The 22933-nt window shown below is 44.8% G+C and overlaps 1 long non-coding RNA gene across 3 annotated transcripts in view; it reads right to left on the reverse strand.

Annotated features, from left to right (window-relative positions):
- Positions 1-9162: 9162 nt before the first annotated feature.
- LOC134359689 (uncharacterized) overlaps positions 9163-22933 on the reverse strand; it is a 46534-nt gene continuing 32763 nt past the window's right edge. For all 3 annotated transcript variants that reach the window (XR_010021173.1, XR_010021171.1, XR_010021172.1), the window contains exons 3-4: positions 11047-11094; positions 9163-10627 (exon numbers count right to left, since the gene is read on the reverse strand). This is a non-coding gene — a long non-coding RNA (uncharacterized LOC134359689). The remainder of the gene's footprint in view (positions 10628-11046; positions 11095-22933) is intronic.

Here is a 22933-nt window from a genome sequence, read left to right on the forward strand (position 1 = left end):
AGTTCATTCAAATGCAAATATCGCAAACTACCCTCACCATGCCTGTTCACTTAAACTTTCAATATCAGTTATTCCATTACAGTGAAATGAGGAAACCCATTCTGTCACATTTATTCAACACACACAAAATTCTGGAGGAGCTCAGCAGGCCAGGCAGCATCAATGGAAAAGAGTACAGTCGACATTTCAGCCGAGACCCGTCATCAGGACTGAGAAGGAAGGGGAGAAGTCTGAGTGAAAAGGTGTGGGGAGGCGGGGAAGAGGAGGAAGAAGTACAAGGTGGTGGGCGATAAGTGAAACTGGGAGGGGGGAAGGGTGAAGAAAAGAGCTGAGAAATAAAGAGATGAAAGGGCTGAAGAACCTGTTAGGAGAGGGCAGAAGGCCATGGAAGAAAGGGAATGGGGAGGAGCACCGGTGGGAGGTGATGGGCAAATAAGGAGATAAGGTGAGGGAGGGAAACGGGAATGGGAGTGGTGAAGGGGGCTGGCAATTACTAGAAGTTTGAGAAATCACTGTTCATGGTCACAGGTTGGAGGCTACCCAGATGGAATATAAGGTGTTGCTCCTCCAGTCTGAGTGTGGCCTCATCATGGCAGTAGAGATGGCCATGGACTGACATGTTGGAATAGGAATGGAAAGTGGAATTAACATGGGTGGTGACTGGGAGATCCTGCTTTTTCTGGTGGACTGAGTATGTGTTTTCTAAGCATGTGCTCAGCGATGCAGTCTCCCAATCTACATCCGGTCTCACCGATATACAGGGGGCCACACTGTGACTTCACCAGCATTGTGCCGTGACTAATTTTACGTCTTCCTGGCAGAATAAAAAGCCCTTGGTCTAATGTCACATCTCAAGCACAGCTCTTCCAACAGTATGGTGTCCTCTCGGTAATCTACTGGCTTAACCAGTTTCAGTCTCTGGTACGGGACTTAACCTTTCCGATCAAGCATGGAGTGAACAAAGCATTGGATGGAGATGCATATCTATGGATGTGACAAATCCCCATACACTCCTCTGGGAAGTATTGGACTTCTTCCAAATACCAGAGCCCATCACAACACTGGTGAAGTTGAACTTTCCCAAGACCACAGTTGTGTTTCACAACCGTATACTTTACCACAATGTGGCAAAGACTGGAAGTAGGCATAATGGCAGGTCGCACTATATTCACAATGGCCATGGAGGTCACTATCAGGGCTTCAAAATGGGTGGTAGGCAGTGAAAGAACAAGTGCTAGACTTCATCTTCCCCCTAATAGGGCATTAATTAATGGCTCCGTCTGTCTAAGTAGACAATGGATGCGCCCAGTTATTAGGGCATGCATGGACAATAGAACAAGACTGACCACCACGCGACTAGTTGGAAAGCTGCAGGAAAACATCAAGTGGGCCAGAATGAAAATCAAACCCAACAAGTCACGAAGCATCTCCGTAAGTCAGGGGAATGCTGAAAGACATAAAATTCTTCATCGCTGATGATCCAATTTCAACAGTGTTTGAACAGCCTGTCAAACCCTGGGTAGATAGTACGATGCCAGGCTCGCAGAGAAAGAGCAGGGAAGCAACTAAAGCAACACATCGCAAATGGCCTGGATAACATCGACAAGACTGTGCTGCCTGGAAAACTGAAGCTCTGGTGCCTACAGTGTGAACTCGGGTGATGTGGCCACTCACAGTCTTTGAGGTCCCACTAACCATCGTGAAGAAGCTCGTTTGTAAAGAAGTGACTCGGTGTCCCTCAGTGTATCAGTAGCATCAGTCTCTATGGTAAAGGAGTCTTTGAACTACCTTTCATTGGCCTTGCAGAGGAATTCAAGTGTTCTAAGATGCGTCTACAGATGACACTCAAAGGCTCTCAAGACAAGACCATCAATAACGCTGCACAGACCTTAGCAACTGGGCAGAAATGGACCCCAGCTGATGCAGTGCAGCAAGCAACAGCAGCCATAGAGACATTGTGGGGCAAGGGCAACAGGGCAGGGGCAGCTTTGGTCTGGCAGCAAGTGGACCCACCTGGCATAAGGCCACAATTCCAGAGTGAAGGAAGATGGTTGTCCAGGAAGTGTGGCGACATGACGAATCAGAGAGAAGTGCAAAGGCTGTCTCCCTGGTGAAGCAGAGGCAATGGGTGTGGTGGGAAAGCACTGAGAAGAGGAAAATCAGCTGGAAGAACATATGGGAGATGGAAGCAAACAGACTTCATTTTCTCATCAGAGCTACATATGATTTTCTTCCTTCACAAAAAAACCTCCACCAGTGGTTTGGTGAGGACCCAACCTGTGCCCTGTGCCTGATTCTGGCAACCCTCAAGCATATCCTAGCTAGCTGCAAAACCAGCCTCACACAGGACAGATACACGTGGATACACAACCAGGTCTTGAAGAGCCTGGGTAGCGGCAATGGCAACCAAGACCAACAACCAACTCCTTGCGCCAACAATGACTAGCGCTCTGACACGAGCAGCATTCGTCGGGAAGGGAGAGAGAAGTCCAACTAACCTCCATCCTAAACCAGAAACAGGACAGATGAGCGTGGCCCGTGACTGGAAAATGCTAGTGGATGTCAGTAAACAACTCACCTTCTCACTGGAAATTGCTGCCACCAGCCTTAGGCCAGACTTGGTTCTTTGGTCTAATTCATTACAAATCGTCTACATCGTGGAACTCACAGTCCTGTGGGAGGATTCAGTGGCTGAAGCATATGAGCACAACAGGGTACGATATGCAGATCCAACAGCTGAAGATCAGTGATGGGGCTGGAAAACCAAAGTTTGTCCTGTAACTTGGGTTCTCAGGACCTGGCAACATCCTTGTAGACTTCCTCTGCACTCTTCCAAGCTTCCTGTAAGTAGATGACCAGAATTGGACATAATTCTCCAAATTTGGCTTCACTAATATCTTGTACAACTTCAGAATATCATCTCAACTCCTGTATTCAGTGCCCTGATTTAGGAAGGCCTATGTGCCAAGTGCACTCTTTATGGCCCTATCTGCCTGTGATACCACTTTCAAGGAATTATGGATCAGTTTTCCCAGGTCCCTTTCTTCTACTGCGCTCCTCAAAGTCCTATAATAGTGACTTTGCTCAATGTTCTACATTGGCTACAATACCTTAGTTTCAGAATGATCAATCTTGTTTTCCAATCTTTCAATTCCCTCATCTACCCTCAGTCTCTATAATCCGAGTGCTTTGTTCATTCAACTCCAGCATTTCTCTAAAGTCTAGTTTTAATCAGCCCTGTATATAGTCAATTACTGTATACATCCAACCTGCTCTACTAATCTAAGCATCTTTTCTTTCAACCAAATTCTGTCTAATTTCTCCACACCAAAATTTTAGTACCAAATTTTGTTGCTCACAATCCTTTGAGTTCCTTAGAATTAACTGGATTAAAGGTGCAACATAAATGCAAATTGTTCATGAATAGGCAAATCCAGACTTTAAACAATTGCTGCTGAGAGGAATAGATGGTTAAATCTTTGAGATGGACGAACTTCTAAATATAAAAAGCGGGCAGCCATCTTCTTAATCATTAAGAATGCACTCAAATACATTTGTAGATATTTTGAAGCTTTTAAAATTATTTAATTCTATAATGTGGTTTTACAAACCAACTGAATTGTGTAAGCATTGGATACGTCAAGGCTGGTTCCAGCCTTGCATTTACAGAATAGTTTACAATTAGCTCTACCACAGAAACGTTGGAAGGATTGCTTTCTGCCTGAGGTACAAGAGACTGCAGATACTGAGATTCAGAACACAGGCAGTCTGTTGGAAGAATTCAACGGGTCAAGCAGTAGCTGTGGGAGAGGAATTGCCAAAGTTGCAGGTTGAACCCTGCATCAGGACATATACACTCTGCTAATCTATTTCATCCTACTCAGCTGCCATTGAGATAAATATTAGTGAAAGTTGCATCATGAGTTCTAACTGGATGACAAAATCTCATTCCCCTACAGTACAGTGTCCTTCCAGGAATGAAACAATGATTACATGTCTGGTTGTGGAGATGTCATCATGGCTTAAAACTGCTGAACCAAATATAGTAACAGCTCTTTCACATAGTTTCTTTTTCTTATAAACAGTCTTTTTACAGCCCATACTGTGTTCATTGCCATCAATGAACAGTTGTATATCATCAGCTCCTGGGCTGTGTACCATCAAGGAACATAGAGTATACCTGTTACAGCAAACAGACCTGAAGGCTTCTCAATACATGGGATGGACCAGACTGCTGATTCGGATAAGGCAAAAGTTGGAGTGTGTGTTTCATGATAAGTTCTCTGTGGTGCTCCGATGTGGTGCTTCTTCTCCGCGATCCTGACCACAGTTAATATACCACCAATGGCCGAATATAATAAAGTGTTTAAAATACGGCATGATGCAACCACCAGACAAGAAACAGTCCACCTCGATGCATTTCATATCATAATCAGGGACTTCAGCTAGGCTTTACCTGCAGAATTACTTGCAGCTTAATGTGAAAAAGACTAAGGAGCTGGTGGTAGACCTGAGGAGAGCTAAGGTACCGGTGACCCCTGTTTCCAACCAGGGGGTCAGTGTGGACATGGTGGAGGATTAAAAATACCTGGGGATAGGAATTGACAATAAACTGGACTGGTCAAAGAACACTGAGGCTGTCTACAAGAAGGGTCAGAGCCGTCTCTATTTCCTGAGGAGACTGAGGTCCTTTAACATCTGCCGGACGATGCTGAGGATGTTCTACGAGTCTGTGGTGGCCAGTGCTATCATGCTTGCTGTTGTGTGCTGGGGCAGCAGGCTGAGGGTAGCAGACACCAACAGAATCAACAAACTCATTCGTAAGGCCAGTGATGTTGTGGGGATGGAACTGGACTCTCTCACGGTGGTGTCTGAAAAGAGGATGCTGTCTAAGTTGCATGCCATCTTGGTCAATGTCTCCCATCCATTACTTAATGTACTGGGTGGGCACAGGAGTACATTCAGCCAGAGACTCATTCCACCGAGATGCAGCACGGAGCATCATAGGAAGTCATTCCTGCCTGTGGCCATCAAACTTTACAACTCCTCCCTTGGAGGGTCAGACACCCTGCGCCGATAGGCTGGTCCTGGACTTATTTCATAATTTACTGGCATAACTTACATATTACTATTTAACTATTTATGGTTCTATTACTATTTATTATTTATGGTGCAACTGTAACGAAAACCAGTTTCCCCCGGGATCAATAAAGTATGACTACTACTACTTGTTTGAAGAAATCACTGTCCAATTACCATCAGCATTAAACATATAGCACCAGAGGTCCCTACACTGTTCAAAGGAATGTCAGCTGTTCCACACCCAGACCACAGTTTGGGAAATCTGATCACCCAGCTGTCCTTCTCCTAAATGTATACGGGCAGGGGCTAAAGCGGAAATCTCCAGAGGTTAGGACACCAAAGAGGTAGCCGCAGGAAGCAGAGGAGCGGCTATGGGATTGCTTTGAGTTGGTGGACTGTGGTGTGTTCAAGGACTCATCAGTAGATCTGAATGAGTACACCACAGTTGTCGCAGGTCATATGAAAACAATTGTAGACGCATGTGCACCCGCAAAATCATTAAGTTTTCCCCAGCCAGAAGTCCTGGACGGACTATGAGATACGCAAACTGCTGAGGGCCAGATCAGAGGCCTTCAAGTCTGGAGACCAAGCAAGCTACAAAAGGTCCAGGTACAATCTCCGGAAGGCCATCTCATGGGTGAAGGAGCAATTTCAGATTAAATTTGAATCAATGAAGGATGCTGGACAGCTGTGGCAGGGCTTCACTTCCAGATGAGCTCAATGTCTTCTAAGCTGTCTTTGACAGTCAAAACACGGAGGAACTATCATGAACTCCCATAGCCTCTGATGACTCTGTGACTTCAGTCTCTTAGGCGGATGTGAGGGCATCCATCAGGAAGGTGAACCCACGGAAAGCATCCAGTCCTGACAGGGTACCTGGCCAAGTACTAACGACCTGTGCTGATCAACTGGATGGAACATTTACTGAGATCTTTAACCTCTTGCTTCGGCAGTTTGAGGTAGCCACATGCTTCAAGCAGGCTTCAACTATACCGATTCCTAAGAAGAACATGGTGACCTACCTCAGTGACTATTATCCAGTAGCACTTACATCCACAATGATGAAGTGTTTTGAGAGGTTGGTGATGAAAAATATCAACTTCTGCCTGAGAAGCAACTTTGATCCATTCCAATTTGCCTACCAGAGGAAAAGATCCACAGCAGATACCATCTCATTGGCTCCTCACTCAACCTTGGAACATCTGGACAGCAACAATGCAGACACCAGGATGCTCTTTATTGACTATAGCTTAGCGTTCAGCACAATGATTCCCCCCAAAACTAATCAATAATCTCCAAGACCTTGGGCTCAATATCTCCTTGTGCAATTAGATCCTTGCTTTGCTCACTTGCAGACCCCAGTCAGTTTGGATTGACCACAACAGCTCCTCCACAATCTCCATCATCACAAGTGCATAAGGCTGATGATGCTACTATTGTAAGCTGAACAAAGGTGGTGGCGAATCAGCATGTAGAAAGGAGACTGAAAATATGGCTGAGTGGCCAGTTAATGTCAGCAAGGCCAAGAAGCTGATTATTGATTTTAGGAGGAAGAAACCGGAGGTCCATGAGGCAAACCTCATTGGGCAGATCAGAGGTGGAGAGGGTCATCAACTTCAAAATTCTCAGTGTTATCATTTCAGAGGGCCTGTCCTGACCCTAGCATGTAAGTGCAGTTATGAAGAAAACACAGCAGCTCTTCTACTTCCATAGAAGTTTGTGAAGATTCAGCATGATGTCGAAACTTTGACATAGATGTGCTGTGGACAGTATATTAACTGGCTACATCACAGCCTGGTATGGAAACACCAATGCCCTTGAACAGAAAATCCCACAAAAAGTAGTGGATACGGCCCAGAACATCATGGGTTAAGCCCTCTCAATGAGCACATTTAGACAGAGCATTGTCGCAGGAAAACAGCATCCATCATAAGGAATCTTCATCACCCAGGTCATCGTCTCTCCTCACTGCTGCTATCAGGAAGGTAGTATGGGAGCCTCGGGACTTACACCACCAGGTTCAAGAACAGTTATTACCCCTCAACCATCAGGCTCTTGAACCAGAGATTATAACTTCACATGCCCCCATCACTGAACTGTTCCCATAACCTATGGACTCACTTTCAAGGACTCTTCGTCTCATGTTCTCGGTATTTATAGCTGATTTATTTATTATTATTATTGTTGTATTTAAATTTTTTTTCTTAGGTCAAGCTGGTAAAACCTGAGGTACAGGCATAGCCAAGCACACTCATTTTTCAATTGCTGGAACTTTCAAACTATTCTAGTGGTGTTTCTTACTGGGGTTTTCTAAAGATTTACATACATATTGCTGTTTAGGTCTAATATTTTTATTGCTATTGTATGGTGACTTTGGGATGATAACAGTTGTAGATATTACTATTGGGACAATGTTCCATAGTCTTTCAATTTCCTCTTTTAATTCAGCATAATTCTGGTGTTTTTCACTTATTTATTTCTGTACGTTATGTGTGTTTGGAATGGCTATATTGTTAAGTATCTGTTCTTGCTTGTTAATCCTATAATATTATATCTGGCCGGTTATCGTGGATTGTTTCTGGTTTCTCTTGACAGTTTCTACATTTATCAACTTGTTGGTCTTATATTATGTATTTTTGACATTTTTTTGTGTTAACCACCTGGTCCTGTATTGGCACAAGGAACCTCTCTCTTTCTTGGAAGGGGTTTCCAACCCTGAGACATATCCCTTGCAAATCTGATAAATAATCTGAGAGATATCCCATCAGACACTGGACACTGAATATTTGAAAGACAAACAGGGATAGAATTACTTCCGGTAATTCCCTCCCCCTCCCTTCCTCTATCCCTATTTCATTCTGCACCCTCCCCCAGCTGCCCATCACCTCCCTCATGGTTCCTCCTCCTTCTACTACCCATTGCTTTCCTGCCTATCACCTCCCTGCTTCCCCTCCCCCCGCCCCTTTGTCTTTCAAATTACTGGTTTTTCAACTGAACCTACCAGCCTTCTCCTTCCAACCCTCGCCCACTTTCTTTCTTCAGTCCTGACGAAGGGTTCCGGCCGGAAACGTCGACTCATCGTTTCCACTGATGCTGCCTGACCTGCTGAGTTCCTCCAGCGTGTTGTGAGTGTTGCTTTGATCCCAGCATCTGCGGATTATTTTGTGTCCTAACCTGTTCAATCTTTCCCTGCAACTCAACTCCTGAAGACCTGGCAATATCCTAGTAAATATTCTCTGCACTCTCTCAATCTTACTGATATCTTTCCTATAGTTAGGTGACCAGAACTGCACACAATACTCCAAATTTGACCTCACCAATGTCTTATACAACCTTACCATAACATCCCAACTCCTATACTCAATACTTTGATTTATGAATGCCAGGATGCCAAAAGCCTTCTTTACAACCCTGTCTACCTGTGACGCCACTTTCAGGGAGTTATGTATCTGAACTCCCAGATCCCTTTGTTCCTCTGCACTCCTCAGTGCCCTACCATTTACTGTGTATGTCCTACCTTACTTTGTCCTTCCAAAATGCAACACCTCACACTAAATTCTGCATTAAATTCCATCTGCCATTTTCTGGCCCATTTTTCCAGTTGGTCCAGGATCCCTCTGCAAGCTTTGAAGGCCTTCCTCGCTGTCCACAACGCCTCCAATCTTAGTGTCATCAGCAAACTTGCTGATCCAATATACCACATTAAATACTGTCCGACACACAGCTCTGAAGCTGCACAAACTGTGATCCGCCAGCCGGGTAGTCATGAGTAAACTAGTGAAGTGAACATTACAAGCTTGTAAATATTTCCTTTCAGAGTGCACCACTCCAATACCTGCTTGAACATTAACTTCCACAGGCCACTTCTGGTTAAAATTCCATAAATGATTTGGGGGATTTCTTTGGTTCCTTCCTCAGTCGCGCATACCCATACATCTTTTGCAGGGCAGGATGTAACTTTAGTGAGCAAAATAGCACAACAGAAGCAAATGGGGGAAGTTCAACAGTTTCCCTTTGTTGGCAGTTACTCTTTTGGTGTTGTTGAGTACCTGAAACTCTCTCATTTATTGTGACAACAAATGAAACCTCCAATATTGTTTGGATTTTAAAACAATCCTCTACAGTCAGAGACCTATAGATTGGCTTAAACACTATACTGGCCTTTTATTTATCAAATCAGTACAGTTAGTAATTAAAACACAAATGGTCTCAAAGAGTTGACCTTTCAAATACACATGGAATAGCTTATACATCACTTAGTGCATCAATAAATGTACAGTGTTTATGTAAAAACAAAACTGTCCAGATTCACATCAAAGTAATATCACAAAGCACTAGAGCCTTTATCACAAAGGTTTGTTTGGATGGTTTTATGACTCTTCACATTATTTTGTTCTTGAATGGGTGTAGTTCCCACGGATGTGTAATGAACTCAGAACGATTGAGATCATGTGTGCTCTATCAGCGGCTGTGGGTATTTCATGTGAATTATTATATTATTTGTTGCAATAAATGCCAAACAAATTTGATATTTCAAATAAACCCTTCTCGGGCTTCCAGCCAGGTACTGGTATCAATTATAACCGATGTTTCGATGACAAGTTCTGCCACCTTGATCGCATCATCCCTGACGAAGATGGCGGAGTTTGTCATCGAAACATCGGTCATAATTGATACCTGTAACCTGGCTGGAAGCCCAAGAAGAATTTATTCATCACATACACCGGGAAAGCACTAGATCCTTGTTCAGATTTGATATTTTTAAATTCTTCTGGAACACAGTGATTTTTTTTCTGTCTTTTTGAATCTCCATGTGTTCTAATACTTAGTGATGATTATAATATTTTATAAATCAAATGAAAAAATACTCTATTTCAAAGCAAAAGCATGATTTCAGTGTTCGGAGTGAAAGAGCCCTTGTTACTTGTTACCTCTTAAAACAAGAGTTCATTGTTTTGATGGAGTCCTACTGCAATGTTTCCCTCTGATGTATGAAGATCTGGTTGAAACATTGGCTCTGTGTTTGTCTCTTCTTCCCCCACCCGGCCACTGGTTTTACAGGAGCATTGGGTCTTTCTGCACAATTGTAACATCATATGCAGAGGCTAGAAGATCTGACAGAAAATGGTACTAGTGTCACTTCCAGTCAGTGGAGATGATAGCAGCTAATCACAGTGGTATTACTTTGTGTTTCGCACACTTACAAAAAACATATTTGTTCATTGCAACTTACAGATTTATAATCAATAATACAATAAATTGTGTTTCATGTGCAAAGCTATGAATACATTTGTGCAAAATTATGAAAATTCAATGCTGTTTTTTCCTTCACAAAACAAACACAGGAGGTGGTAGGTAGTCTATATACAAGCAGTGAAAGTTGCTCCTGGGGATGAGAGAACTCAAGATGCTTCGGGAACTGATGCTCAGACCTGTTTATGCTTTTCTCACGATGCGTCCAGACTTTTTCCAGTCCCTGAGTTTCTCCTGTTTAGTGGAATGGATCGGAGGTCTGGAATGTACTGGGCTTCCACACTTCACATACCTGCCAAGTCAAGGAAGAGACATGCTTATGCTGACAGAAGCAGTCTGGCAAAATCTTACCCTACAGATTAAAAGCACGCCACGCAAGGAACCACGTCTTGTTGTGATAAGAGAAGTAGACAAATCCACTTAAAGAAAAATTAATATCATTGTCTTTTCTCATATTCTGACAAAATGTGTGAAAATGTCAAAGGTTAACCTCCTGCTGATGGCCCAAACAAATTAAAAATATTTTAATACAACATGCAGTGGTTACTGTGTCTTCAATTTTAAACAACAGACCTCCCATCGTATGGTTTAAGAACTCTGAAACAGGAAAGCACTATAAATTAGAAATTTTAGTCAAAATTAATTTAAAGACACAGGCTACTCATGAAAACCAAAGATCACAACGCACTGTTTCATAAAATTTGAACTCACATTCTTAGAAAAAACTCCTTTGAGCCACTATGTGAACGAGAAGAATACCTAGGAAATGAAAAAGCAGATTTTGGTTCATCCTTTTAGAGCAGCAGACGAGAATTATTCCATTGGCCGAGGAATAACAAATACATTGTATCTTCGGGAATTTGCCAACCAGCTTGCAATAGGTCAATAGGTTCATTCCTCAGCAGCATCAGCGTTAACGAACGGCACCAGCAGGCCCGCGAAAACTGACAAAGCATGTAATGAAATACTGATGGTTGGCACAGTCAAGCTGGGCTGAAGGGCCTGTCCCAGAGCTGTATTGTTACATCCTCCAAATGGGAGTCTTAGTATAGGCTGCAGCCAGGGTCAATGAACTCAGAGCTCAGACACAGCAGCTCCTCAACGACTGCAAACTGCATCAGTTTGAACCTGATAGCGAATACGCTCCAAGGGGAAGCTGAGCTGCTCATGTCTAATACTTTTAGTTAATTCATATACTGTAGATTCATGTTGGATAAAGAAATTATTTAATGGAGTCATGGATTTGTACAGCATAGAAACAGAGCCTCAGCTCATCCCAACCTTGCCAACATCTGTACCCGTCTGCACCAATGCCACCAGCCCAGATTAGAACTGAATTCTTCTATACAGTGCCTGCTTAAATGCCTGTCAAAGTGCCTCTTAACCATTGTGATTGTAACTGACTGTACCACCTCCCCTGGCAGAGGGTTCCAGCGACCAACCATTCCCTCTGCACTTCCTCCTTTGAAGAACAGCATGCCCTGATGCTTGGTGTTTGCAAGTTCTCCCCGTCCTTACCGACACGTGGGGGAAGTCGCTTACACACGAAGACCTGGGTTAAAGATTCTTCAGAAACAAAATGACTCACTTCTGGTGCATGTTGACATGTGTCGATAAGCCACTGTATTTGTTCATTGTAACAACCTGGCTGTGGTTTTAACCTGCACTGTGAAGATAGCAGCATTTCACTTTATGTAAGAGGCCAGGACAATATAGGAGGGATATCAGATGTTTTCATCAGTGAATTGGTGTTGAAGGTGTATAAGGGTCATTGTTAATTTTAAACACATATGTTTCAGTTCATACAAGTGAGAGAGAATGTTAGTTTATTTGTTAAATAAAAAATGCTGTCTCACAGTGGGTGAGACTTTATGGTCAGCCGAAGAGGAAAAGTTCCATCATTGGCAACAAGGAAGTCGACAACCGTGAGTCACATCCCCGCCTCCCCCCCCCCAAACTTCCCTGCAGTCAGACATCAGTTCCAAGCGACTCATTCATGGCTCTGTGCCACTACATGGCATCACGTTGGCAAAGTACTCACTCAGATCAGACAATTCTCAAAAGCTACGAATGGCGCTGGGGAGAGGCACACTGCTGAGCAGTAGAACACTTCAAACATTTGTAAGAAAGACTGGAGTAAATGTGTGCAATTGAGAGCAAAGCTGGAAGGCAAGCATATTTTCTGAATAAATTGAGAAGTATTTTATTCTGAAGTCCATTTCGATGATAAATCAATATGAACACCCATGCACATTAAGGTATGATTTTGGAATCAAGAAGCTTGCAAAGCAAAAATTTCATCATAGTCAGCTTTTGTATAGTAGCTTAGACCATGCAACAAACCCCCAGAATATTAGGGAGATTTCTAAAGTATGCAAGTATCTGAATATTTTGTCCATTCATTGATTCCTTTGAAAATGGTGAAGACTACACAACATCATGATCAAAAACTTTCAGGATTTCTACTTTAAATGTAGATGAACTGATGGACAACTGTGCCTTGGTGGAAGTAAATAATTGCCAATAGTTCGATGATCAGAATGACCTGATAGCCAGACCATTAAAGGTGTAGACTCCTCTGATCTCACTTATCTGAAAGAAGGACTCTTTTACAGCTTTTTCAATGATCCCAGAGATTTTTTTTCTGTGCATATCTGCCACATACTCGTACGAGCAATGACTTTAGTTTGCCTTTAAGTTTGTCCCAGTTTCACAGTGGAGCTGGAACAGATCTCTGCCTGAATTTTTTCTGCAGCATCTACCACCGTCAGAAGGCAACTTTTTTTCTTTAAGACTGTGCAATGTCTGCATATATGGAGTTAATAATTAACCTCATAACCTCTTCACTGCATTGGTTCAAGTGCATCACCAAGAAGAGGTTAACTTCAGAGCATGCACTCACTACAGTGAAGCCTCCAAAGACCTCACCAGGAGTACACAATTAATCAGCCTCTGGCTCTAATATAAGCAGTCCATGAGGAAATTGGGGCAGAATTTGTTAGGTGTGCCCAGTAAAGTTTTCCGAAGCAATATGCAGATAGCCCCACCACAGAGGGAGCAAAGCTCTATCTCCTGGAAGGAAACAAGGCTGAGCAAGTGGCTGACGTGTCAATGGAAGGGGCATTTTGGGACCGGTGACCATAATTCTATCAGTTTTGTAATGATGTAGTTATGCAAAGTGACAGGACAGGTCGTCAAGTTAAAGTATTTACTGAGGCTAGGCTAATTTTGATGGCATTAGGTGGGTAATTGCAAGAATCGATTGGAAGAGGTTGTTAGGATGTCTAGCAAGTGGGAGGCTTTGAATATTGAGAACACTCAGAGGCCAGGGCCAACATTCCCCTGTGAGAATGAAGGGCGAGGATGACAGGATGAGGGAACCCTGGCTGATGAGGGATACTGAGGCTCTGACAGGCGGTTGGAATCAAACAATTCCCTTGAGTATAGGGGATGTGGAAGCTCAACTAAGAAAAAAAAACAGACATGCACAAAAAGAGCATGAGCTGTCCTTGGCAGATAAGGCAAAGGAGCATCCTAAAATACCCTATGTGTATTAAATGCAGAAGAAAGAGCGTAGGTCTCCAAGGATCAATGTGGCTGTGTTTTCTTGGGATCACTGGAGATAGCTGAGGTTGTAGGTTTTCGCAAATAAAACTGCGTGAGGTGGTTTACGCGTAAGAAAAACTGTAATAACTGATTCATTGTACGGCAAACCCTGAACTCAAAAAGTGAGGTAACAGAACTTTGTTTAACGCGCCATCGCGCCAGACCAGCCTCTGAAGAGTGAAACCCCAACCTGTGAATCACGTACATTTCCACCAACTACGTTACTCTACACAGCATGCCCCCACCGCCCCCCCAGAATCCACTAAAACCAGCATTGTGACTCTGCCTGGAGTTCAGACGAGCCACCCGGCTCAGGTCCTGTGTTCCATGGGTGGAGGAACAGCAGGTGCCTCTGGTTCGTCCAGAGGTGTGTTGACACACTCATGGTCATGTTGTGACGGCAGGGGCTTGCTAGCGGAATCCTCCAAGTTGGTGGCCCAGCAGAGATTGCACTTTCTGAGGAAGCTTAAACAAGCATCACTCCCCACCAACATCTTAACTACATTCTACAGAGGCGTGGTTGAGAGTGTGCTGACCTTTTGCATCACAACCTGGTACTCCAGCTGCAGTGCTGTCGACAAAAAAACCTTGCAGAGGGTGGTTGGGGGAGCAGAGAAGGTTATTGGGGTCTCCCTACCTTCTGTCCAAGACCTCTTTCAGAGTCGATGCCTCCAGAAGACACGGTACATCATTAAAGACCCCTCTCACCCTCTCCATGAACTGTTTGTTCTTCTGCCATCAGGCAAACGTTACAGGAGCATCAAAACTAAAACCACAAGGCTACTAAACAGCTTCCTCCCACAGGCAGTCAGACTGCTAAATAGCTGCTCCACCTGACTCTGCTTTGGACACTTTTAACTTGCACTGGACACTTATAACTGATTTTAACTGACATGTGGCTGTTGTGTTTTACTATTTACTGTTATGTTTATTATTTAGTGTTGCGTTTGTTATGTTATGATTGCACTGCCCCTGAGAAACGCTGTCTCATTCTGCCCTGCAGAGCTGATGTATGGTTAGAATGACAATAAAGTTTTTTGAATCTTGAATCTTTGAATCTTGAAACTTTAAGACGATCTACTGAAATGCATTCATTTATCCCTCTTATCTATGATAAAAAGTCTTTTCTCTCCATTCCAAAATGCAGAACGGGCCATTGTAAGGCGGGGTTGGGAGGATGTTGGTGCGTGCCATGGCAGATGAAAACTAACAAGCTGGAATGTAGTCAACAGGAACCCAAGAGTGCTGTACGCCACGATGAGAGGTAGGAGTAGGTGGAAAGGAATTGAATTTACTGAGGAAAGTGGATTGCTTTTGAGAGGCCAACCAGGTGGTTGTAGCGTCAGGAATGAAATCACCCGGCACTCGTAATGGCTGCCTGTATACCAACTCAGGTGTGGTCACTGCAGGTCCTCTTTTGGAGCTGTGTTGAGCCCCCAGTAGGACCTACAGTAGTTGATCATGCCAATGCTCAGGGAAGCCCACAGAGCAGCCTTTAAGGATCGGTGAATTCGCTTGCATAGGCCATTGGACTGGGGTGATACACTGTGTTATGGTGTAGCCTAACGCCAAGGTTCTGACCATCGCAGCCCCGTGGTCTCAAATGAATTGGGGACCGCAGTCGGAGGAAATATCAGGTGGGGTGCCAAACAGAGCAACCCAGGTACTGATGAACGCCCAAGCCACGTCAGCGGCCGACATCCATGCTCGAGGGGCCACGTCTGGGCACCTAGTGGCACGGTCACCATGGTAAGGAGATGTGTGAAACTGGGAGGGGGGAAAGACGACCAACAAGATCTGCATTAACATGGTCAACCCGTCACTCAGGGACCTCAAAAGGTGTCAAGGGCGCCCGAACATGAAGGTTAACTTTTGCCCACTGGCATTCCCGACAGGCTGCAGTCCAATCACGCACGTCAATTCCAAGGCCGTGCCAGACAAACTTTAGTGCAACCAGTTGCTGAGAAGCCTTCTGGCCCAGATACGAGAGGCCATATATGGAGTCAGAAACAGTCCTTTCTAAGTCCAGTCTACACACGTGGGCATGGCCTGGCGGGCCAGTTGTGGGAATGTGGTGCCTGACCACATGTTTCGTGACTGTAGTGGGGACTGCGGGGATTCACCCAGCAGACGAGTAAACTCACATGTGGTGGCACACGGGCTTGACAGAGTCGTTGTGGGGAACTTACTGGGAAAGCAGGGTAATGGCCCGAAGTCCTTGACATCCGCAAACCCGCAATTCTTAAGATCAACCAACAGTCCTTGGACACACAGGAAATCTGCACCAAGCAGAGGCCTAGCCAGTTCAGCCAGGACAAAGTCCCGTGTGTAATGTTGGTCACTGAAGCAGACCGTCATCCATCGTGTCCCATAAGTCTAGTTTCTGCTGCCGTTGGCGGCCTCCAGCAAGGTTTTGTCTTTGCCTTCTCATTAATCGGTGATGCTGGCAGCACACTCACTTGTGCACGCGTGCCACACAGGAATCTTTGCCCTGAAAGTGTCCGATATGAACAGTGGACAATCCTGGCAGCTAGAACCAACGGTGTTCGCAGATTTCTGGTGTCCCAATGTGCTGGCACGCTCGAAACTGCAGGGCGGTCAGCACCTCCTAGTGTTTGTGGCAAAGCAAGCAGAGTACAAACACAGGGGGCCTTGCTGAGCGGGCTTATAGAGGCAGGGAAAGGAGGAGAAATAATGGATTGCTGCCTGGCTGAGAGTAGACTATAAGCCATCTTAGCAACCCTTTTATAATCCTTCACAGGTGCATTAGTGAGGTGCTGGGTGAACCTGATCTGGCATTTGCTGTATGAAGAGTTCTTTAGAAATAAAATAAGGATGGTGATTTCCCAGGAGAGTCAGCACGTGATCATCAGCTCCGCTGGCTTAACATCACTGAAGCCGGGCAATGAGAGCAACTCAGACTCTAATAGTTTAAAAGTCTGTAAAAAGTGCGGTTTCAGTGATCGGTAGTTATCGTATTCCGGTGGGATTTCTAGCAGCCTCACCAGAATCAGAATCAGGTTTATTATCACCGGCATGTGTCGTAAAATTTGTTAACTTAGCAGCAGCAGTTCAATGCAATACATATTATAGAGGAATGAATGAATGAGTGAATGAATAAATAAATAAAAGTATATATATATTGAATAGATTAAAATTCATGCAAAAACAGAAATAATATATACTAAAAAAGTGAGGTAATGTCCAAGGGTTCAATGTCCATTTAGGAATCGTATGGCAGAGGGGAAGAAGCTGTTCCTGAATCGCTGAGTGTGTGCCTTCAGGCTTCTGTACCTCCTACCTGATGGTAACAGTGAGAAAAGGACATGTCCTGGGCACTGGGGGTCCTTAATAATGGACACTGCCTTTCTGAGACACCGCTCCTTGAAGATGTCCTGGGTACTTTGTAGGCTAGTACCCAAGATGGAGTCGACTAAATTTACAACCTTATACCAGACAGTGATGCAGCCTGTCAGAATGCTCTCCACAGTACATCTATAGAAGTTTTTGAGTATTTTTGTTGACATACCAAATCTCTTCAAACTTCTAATGAAGTATAGACACTGTCTTGTCTTCTTTATAGCTATGTCAATATGTTGGGACCAGGTTAGATCCTCAGAGATCTTGACACCCAGGAACTTGAAACTGCTCACTCCTGATCCCCCTGTGAGGATTGGTATGTGTTCCTTCGTCTTACCCTTCCTCAAGTCCACAATCAGCTCTTATCTTACTGACGTGTGTGCAAGGTTGTTGCTGCGACACCACTCCACTAGATGGTATATCTCGCTCCTGTACGCCCTCTTGTCTCCATCTGAGATTCTATCAATAATGGTTGTATCATCAATAAATTTACAGATGGTATTTGAGCTATGCCTAGCCACACAGTCATGGGTATAGAGAGCGTGGAGCAGTGAGCTAAGCACACATCCCTGAGGTGCACCAGTATTGATCATCAGCGAGGAGGAGATATTATCACCAATCTGCGCAGATTGTAAGCACAAACTAATCTGCAGATGCTGGGGTCAAAGCAACACTCACAACACACTGGAGGAACTCTGCCCTACCTGCTGAGTTCATCCAGCGTGTTGTGAGCCATGCAGATTGTGATTTTACAGTTAGGAGGTCAATGATCCATTTGCAGAGGGTGGTACAGAGGCCCAGATTCTGTGACTTATCAATCAGGATTGTGGGAATGATGGTATTAAATGCTGAGCTATAGTCGATGAACAGCATCCTGACATAGGTGTTTGTATTGTCCAGGTAGTCTAAGGCTGAGTGAAGGGCCATTGAGATTGTATCTACCATTAACCTATTGTGGTGATAGGCAAATTGCAGTTGGTCCAGGTCCCTGCTGAGGCAGGAGTTCAGTCTAGTCATGACCAATCTCTCAAAGCATTTCATCACTGTCGGTGTGAGTGCTACCAGGCGATATTTAAGGCAGCTCATATTACTCTTCTTAGGCACTGGTATAATTGTTGCTTTTTTGAAGCAGGTGGGAACTTCCACCCGTAGCAGTGAGAGGTTGAAAATGTCCTTGAGTACTCCCACCAGCTGGTTGGCACAAGTTTTCAGAGCCTCACCCAGTACTCTGTCGAGACCTTCCGCCTTGCGAGGGTTCACCCTCTTTAAAGACGGCCTAACATTGGCCTCGGAGACAGAGACCACAGGGTCACCAGGTGCAGCAGGGATCTTCACACCTGTAGTTGTGTTCTCCCTTTCAAAGTGTGCATGGAAGGTGCTGAGTTCATCTGGTAGTGAAGCATCGCTGCCATTCATGCTATTGGGTTTCACTTTGAAGGAAGTAATGTCTTGCAAAACCTAGAGTTGTCATACATCCGATTTCACCTCCAATTTCATTTGAAGTTGTCTCTTCGCCCTTGCGATAGCCCTCTGCAAGTCATACCTGGTTTTCTGGTACAGACCTGGGTCACCAGCCTTGAATGCCGCAGATTTAGCCTTCAGCAGATGATGTACCTCTTGATTCATCCATAGCTTTTGGTTTGGGAATGTACAGCAATTCTTTATGGGCACACACACGTCCACACAGGTTTTAATGAAGTCAGTAACAACTGCAGTATACTCATTCAGATTCAAAGATGAATCCCTGAATACAGTCCAGTCCACCAATTCAAAGCAGTCCTGTAGGCACTCCTGTGCTTCCCTTGTCCAAACCTTCTAGGTCCTCACTACTGGTGCTGCATTCTTCAGTTTCTGCCTATACTCAGGGTGTAGAAGTACAGCTAGGTGATCAGACTTCCCGAAGTGAGGGCGTGGAATAGCACGGTAGGCATTCTTGATGTGGTGTAGCAATGGTCCAGTGTGTTGTTTCCTCTGGTATTGCAAGTGATCTGTTGATGGTAATTGGTTAGTGATTTTTCAGACTGGCCTGGTTAAAATCTCCCAAAATGATGGTGAAGGCATTAGGGTGTGCTGTTTCATGCATGTTGATCCCATTGCTCAGATCATCTAAAGCCTGATTGATATTGGCCTGAGGTGGAATGTATACCACTACCAAAATATTCAAGGAAATCTCCCATGGTAGGTAAATTGGATGGCACTTAACTGTGAGATATTCTAGGTCTGGTGAGCAGAATTGGGTCAGTACTGATATATTTGTGCACCAAGAAGAGTTGATCATGAGGCATACTCCTCCACCTCTGCTTTTAAGAGACTATCAATCTATGCTGATGGTGTATAGTAAACTCATCGATTTGAATCGCTGCATTGGGTACAGCCACCCTCACAGCTATGGGGTTGCTGGACAACGACTCCACACAAATAAATTTGGTGTCGTCAACGGTGCTTTCTCTCAGCGCAAATTGGGCCTCAGCTTGTACAAACCAAGCAACAGCATCTTGCTCCCAAAACTCCGGCAGTTTTAAAGTGACTGCAATGGCCGACATGTTCAATAACTGGAATCAGCCTTGAGTATCAGGGTCACCAATGTAGGTTTTCACAAATAAAGCTGTGTGAAGCATTTTATGTTTAAGAAAAACCAGAACAACACATTTATTGTACTGAAAAACATGAACACAAAAGCACGGTGACCAAACTTCACGTAACGCGTCATCACGTCAGACCAGCGTCTGAAAGTGAACCCCATCTCAATAACAGTGGTTGTGAATTACGTACATTTCCACCAATTACATTATCAGGACTTCTCATCTGTATATACTGTGGAGAAGATCATGGAAGCAATGGAGTTCAGGGAAGATAACAGTGAAAAATATTGATGTTCCAAGAGGAAATGAGAAAGTTGATTTAAGTCCCCAGGGTACTATGTGAAACAGAGGAAGAAACAGTGGTAACCCTGGTGGTGATCCCAGTATCCTCATAAGCTGCATGACACACAGGCAGACTGGAGGGTAGTTGAAGTTTACCCTTTATTTAAGAAGGACTATAAAGTCAAGCCAAGGAACTACAGGCTGGTGACCCTAAAGTCAGCGATGAGGAAGTTACTTGGAAGGATTTTGTGAGGTGCAACCTATTAACATCTGGAAAGGAAAGGCTGCATAGGAACTGTCAACATGGGAAACTGTGTCCCACCAACGTGATCCAGGTGCTTGAAGAAGTGACCAAGAAATTGATGAAGGCAGAGTGGTAGATGTTATCTACATGAACTTTAGTAAGGCTTTTGGCAAACTCCCACATGGTAGGCCAGTCTAGAAGGCTGTACAACATAGGATCCAGCGTGAGCTCGTCAATAGATTACAAAATTGGCTTGACAGAAGAAATTAGAGAGTGGCAGTGGAATAGCTGCTTTTCATATTGGCGTGTGACCAGTGGTGTGCCGCTGGGAACAGTGCTGGGCCCTCTGTTGTTTGTGATCTATATTAATGACTGGTATGAGCACGCTGATGGCATGATCAATAAGCAGATGGGTGACACCAAAATTGGACAGTGAAGAAGATTGTTGAAGTTTAGAGCAGGATGTATTTCAGCTGAGAAAGGCGGCAATTAAACTCAGAAAAAAATTTTGAGAAGTTAAACTCTATGAGGATTTTCCCAGTGAATGGTAGGGTCCTGGGGAGTGTTGTAGAACAGAGAGACCCAAGGGTTCAGGTACAGAGCTGGGAAGAGCTAAGATGGCACCAAATGGATGCTTCGTTGACCTCATCTGTGGAAACAGCTTAAATTCCTTTCTTTAACGTCTCTATTTTCTTCCTTTTCAAGGTGGCTGGGGTTCTGTTGAGGTCTGTGATCTGCAACAGCCTTCAAACTGTGGTTCCGCCATATCTGCTCTCAGGATGAGGCTTTTCATTCCAGAACAAAGGAGATGTCCTCCTTTTTCAAAGAAAGGCGTTTCCCTTCCTCCACCATCAACGCTGCCCTCAACCATATCTCTTCCATTTCATGCACATCTGCTCTTACCCCATCTTCCCGCCACCGTACCAGGGATAGGGTTCCTCTTGTCCTCAGCTACCACCCCACCAGCCTCTGCGTCCAGCACATAATTCTCTGAAACGTCTCCAACGGGATCCCACCACCAAGCACACCTTTCCCTACCCCCCTCACCGCTATCTGCTTTCCGCAGTGATCACTCTCTACCTGACTCCCCTGTCCATTCGTTCCTCCCTCCCTCCTGGTGCTTATCCTTGCAAGTGGAACAAGTGCTGTACCTGCCCCTACACCTCCTCTATCACTACCATTCATGGTCCTAAACAGTCCGTCCAGGTGAGGTGACACTTCACCTGTGAGCCTGTTGGGATCATCTACTGTATCCAGTGCTCCTGGCGTGGCCTCCTGTATATCAGTGAGACCCGACGTAGATTGGGAGACTGCTTCAACGAGCATCTACACTCCGTCTGCAAGAACAAGTGGGATCTCCCAGTGGCCACCCATTTTAATTCCACTTCCCATTCCCGTTCCAATATGTTCCTCCGTGACCTCCTCCACTGTTGTGATGAGGCCACACTTAGGTTGGAGGAGCAACATCTTATATTCTTTTGGGTAGCCTCCAACCTGATGGCATGAACATTGACTTCTCAAACTTCCAGTAATGCCCCCCACCCTCACCCTTCACCATTTCCCATCCCGTTTTCCCTCTCTCACCTTATCTCCTTGCCCACCCATCACCTCCCTCTGGTGCTCCTCCCCACCCCCCTTTTTCTTTCTTCCATGGCCTTCTATCTCCTTCAGTAGTCAACTTCTCGGCTCTTTACTTCATCCCTCCCCCTCCAGGTTTCACCCTTCACCTTGTGTTTCTCCCTCCCCTCCCCTCACCTTTTAAATCTATTCCTCAGCTTTTTTTCTCCAGTCCTGCCGGAGGGTCTCAGCCCACAACATCCACTGTTTACTCTTTTCCACAGATGCTGCCTGGCCTGCTGAGTTCCTCCAGCATTCTGTGTGTGTTTTGCTCAGTGGACAAGTTCCCACTCCTGAAGCACATTGACCAGCTGCTTTCCAACGTTCTCCGGGAGTGGCCTGGAACACGTGTGCCGTCCCTGCGGACAACCAATTCCAAGCTGGTGCCACTGACTGAGGTGTTGTGGGTGCAGGAATATCAGGACTTTACAGCAGCGAGTGTCTCAGATGGGGAGATCTCTCTGTCTCTGTCTCTCGTTGAGACAGTTTGCTGCCAATTCTCGAGACAGAGAATCTTGGAATAAGAAGCAACGTGGCAGATTGTAACATCGTAGCAACAACTATTTGTTGGTCTCCCCATTCACTGTGAAGTGGGTGACACCCCTCTGTCCCTTGTTAGTGAGAGAGACAAACAGACAGACAGACAGACAGACAGAGCCTGTGGCATGCCGAACTGTCGAGTAAACAATATCTTTTGCTCACTGCAGATCATGGTCTCTCTTTGGGGGCTTTGCGGTTGCTTTGTGGGTGGTGGGTGCTGACACGTTTTACTGAAACGGGTGGGGGGATGGGGTTGTTGATGCTTTGCTGTTGCTTGTGCGGGTAAGGGGGGAGTGGGGACTTTGGGGGTCCTCTTTTTGGGATTCTCTTCTGTTTTTCATGGATGTCTGCAAAGAGTAAGAATTTC

This window comes from Mobula hypostoma, chromosome 21 (genome assembly GCF_963921235.1).
Source record: "Mobula hypostoma chromosome 21, sMobHyp1.1, whole genome shotgun sequence".
Classification (NCBI taxonomy): Eukaryota; Metazoa; Chordata; class Chondrichthyes; order Myliobatiformes; family Myliobatidae; genus Mobula; species Mobula hypostoma.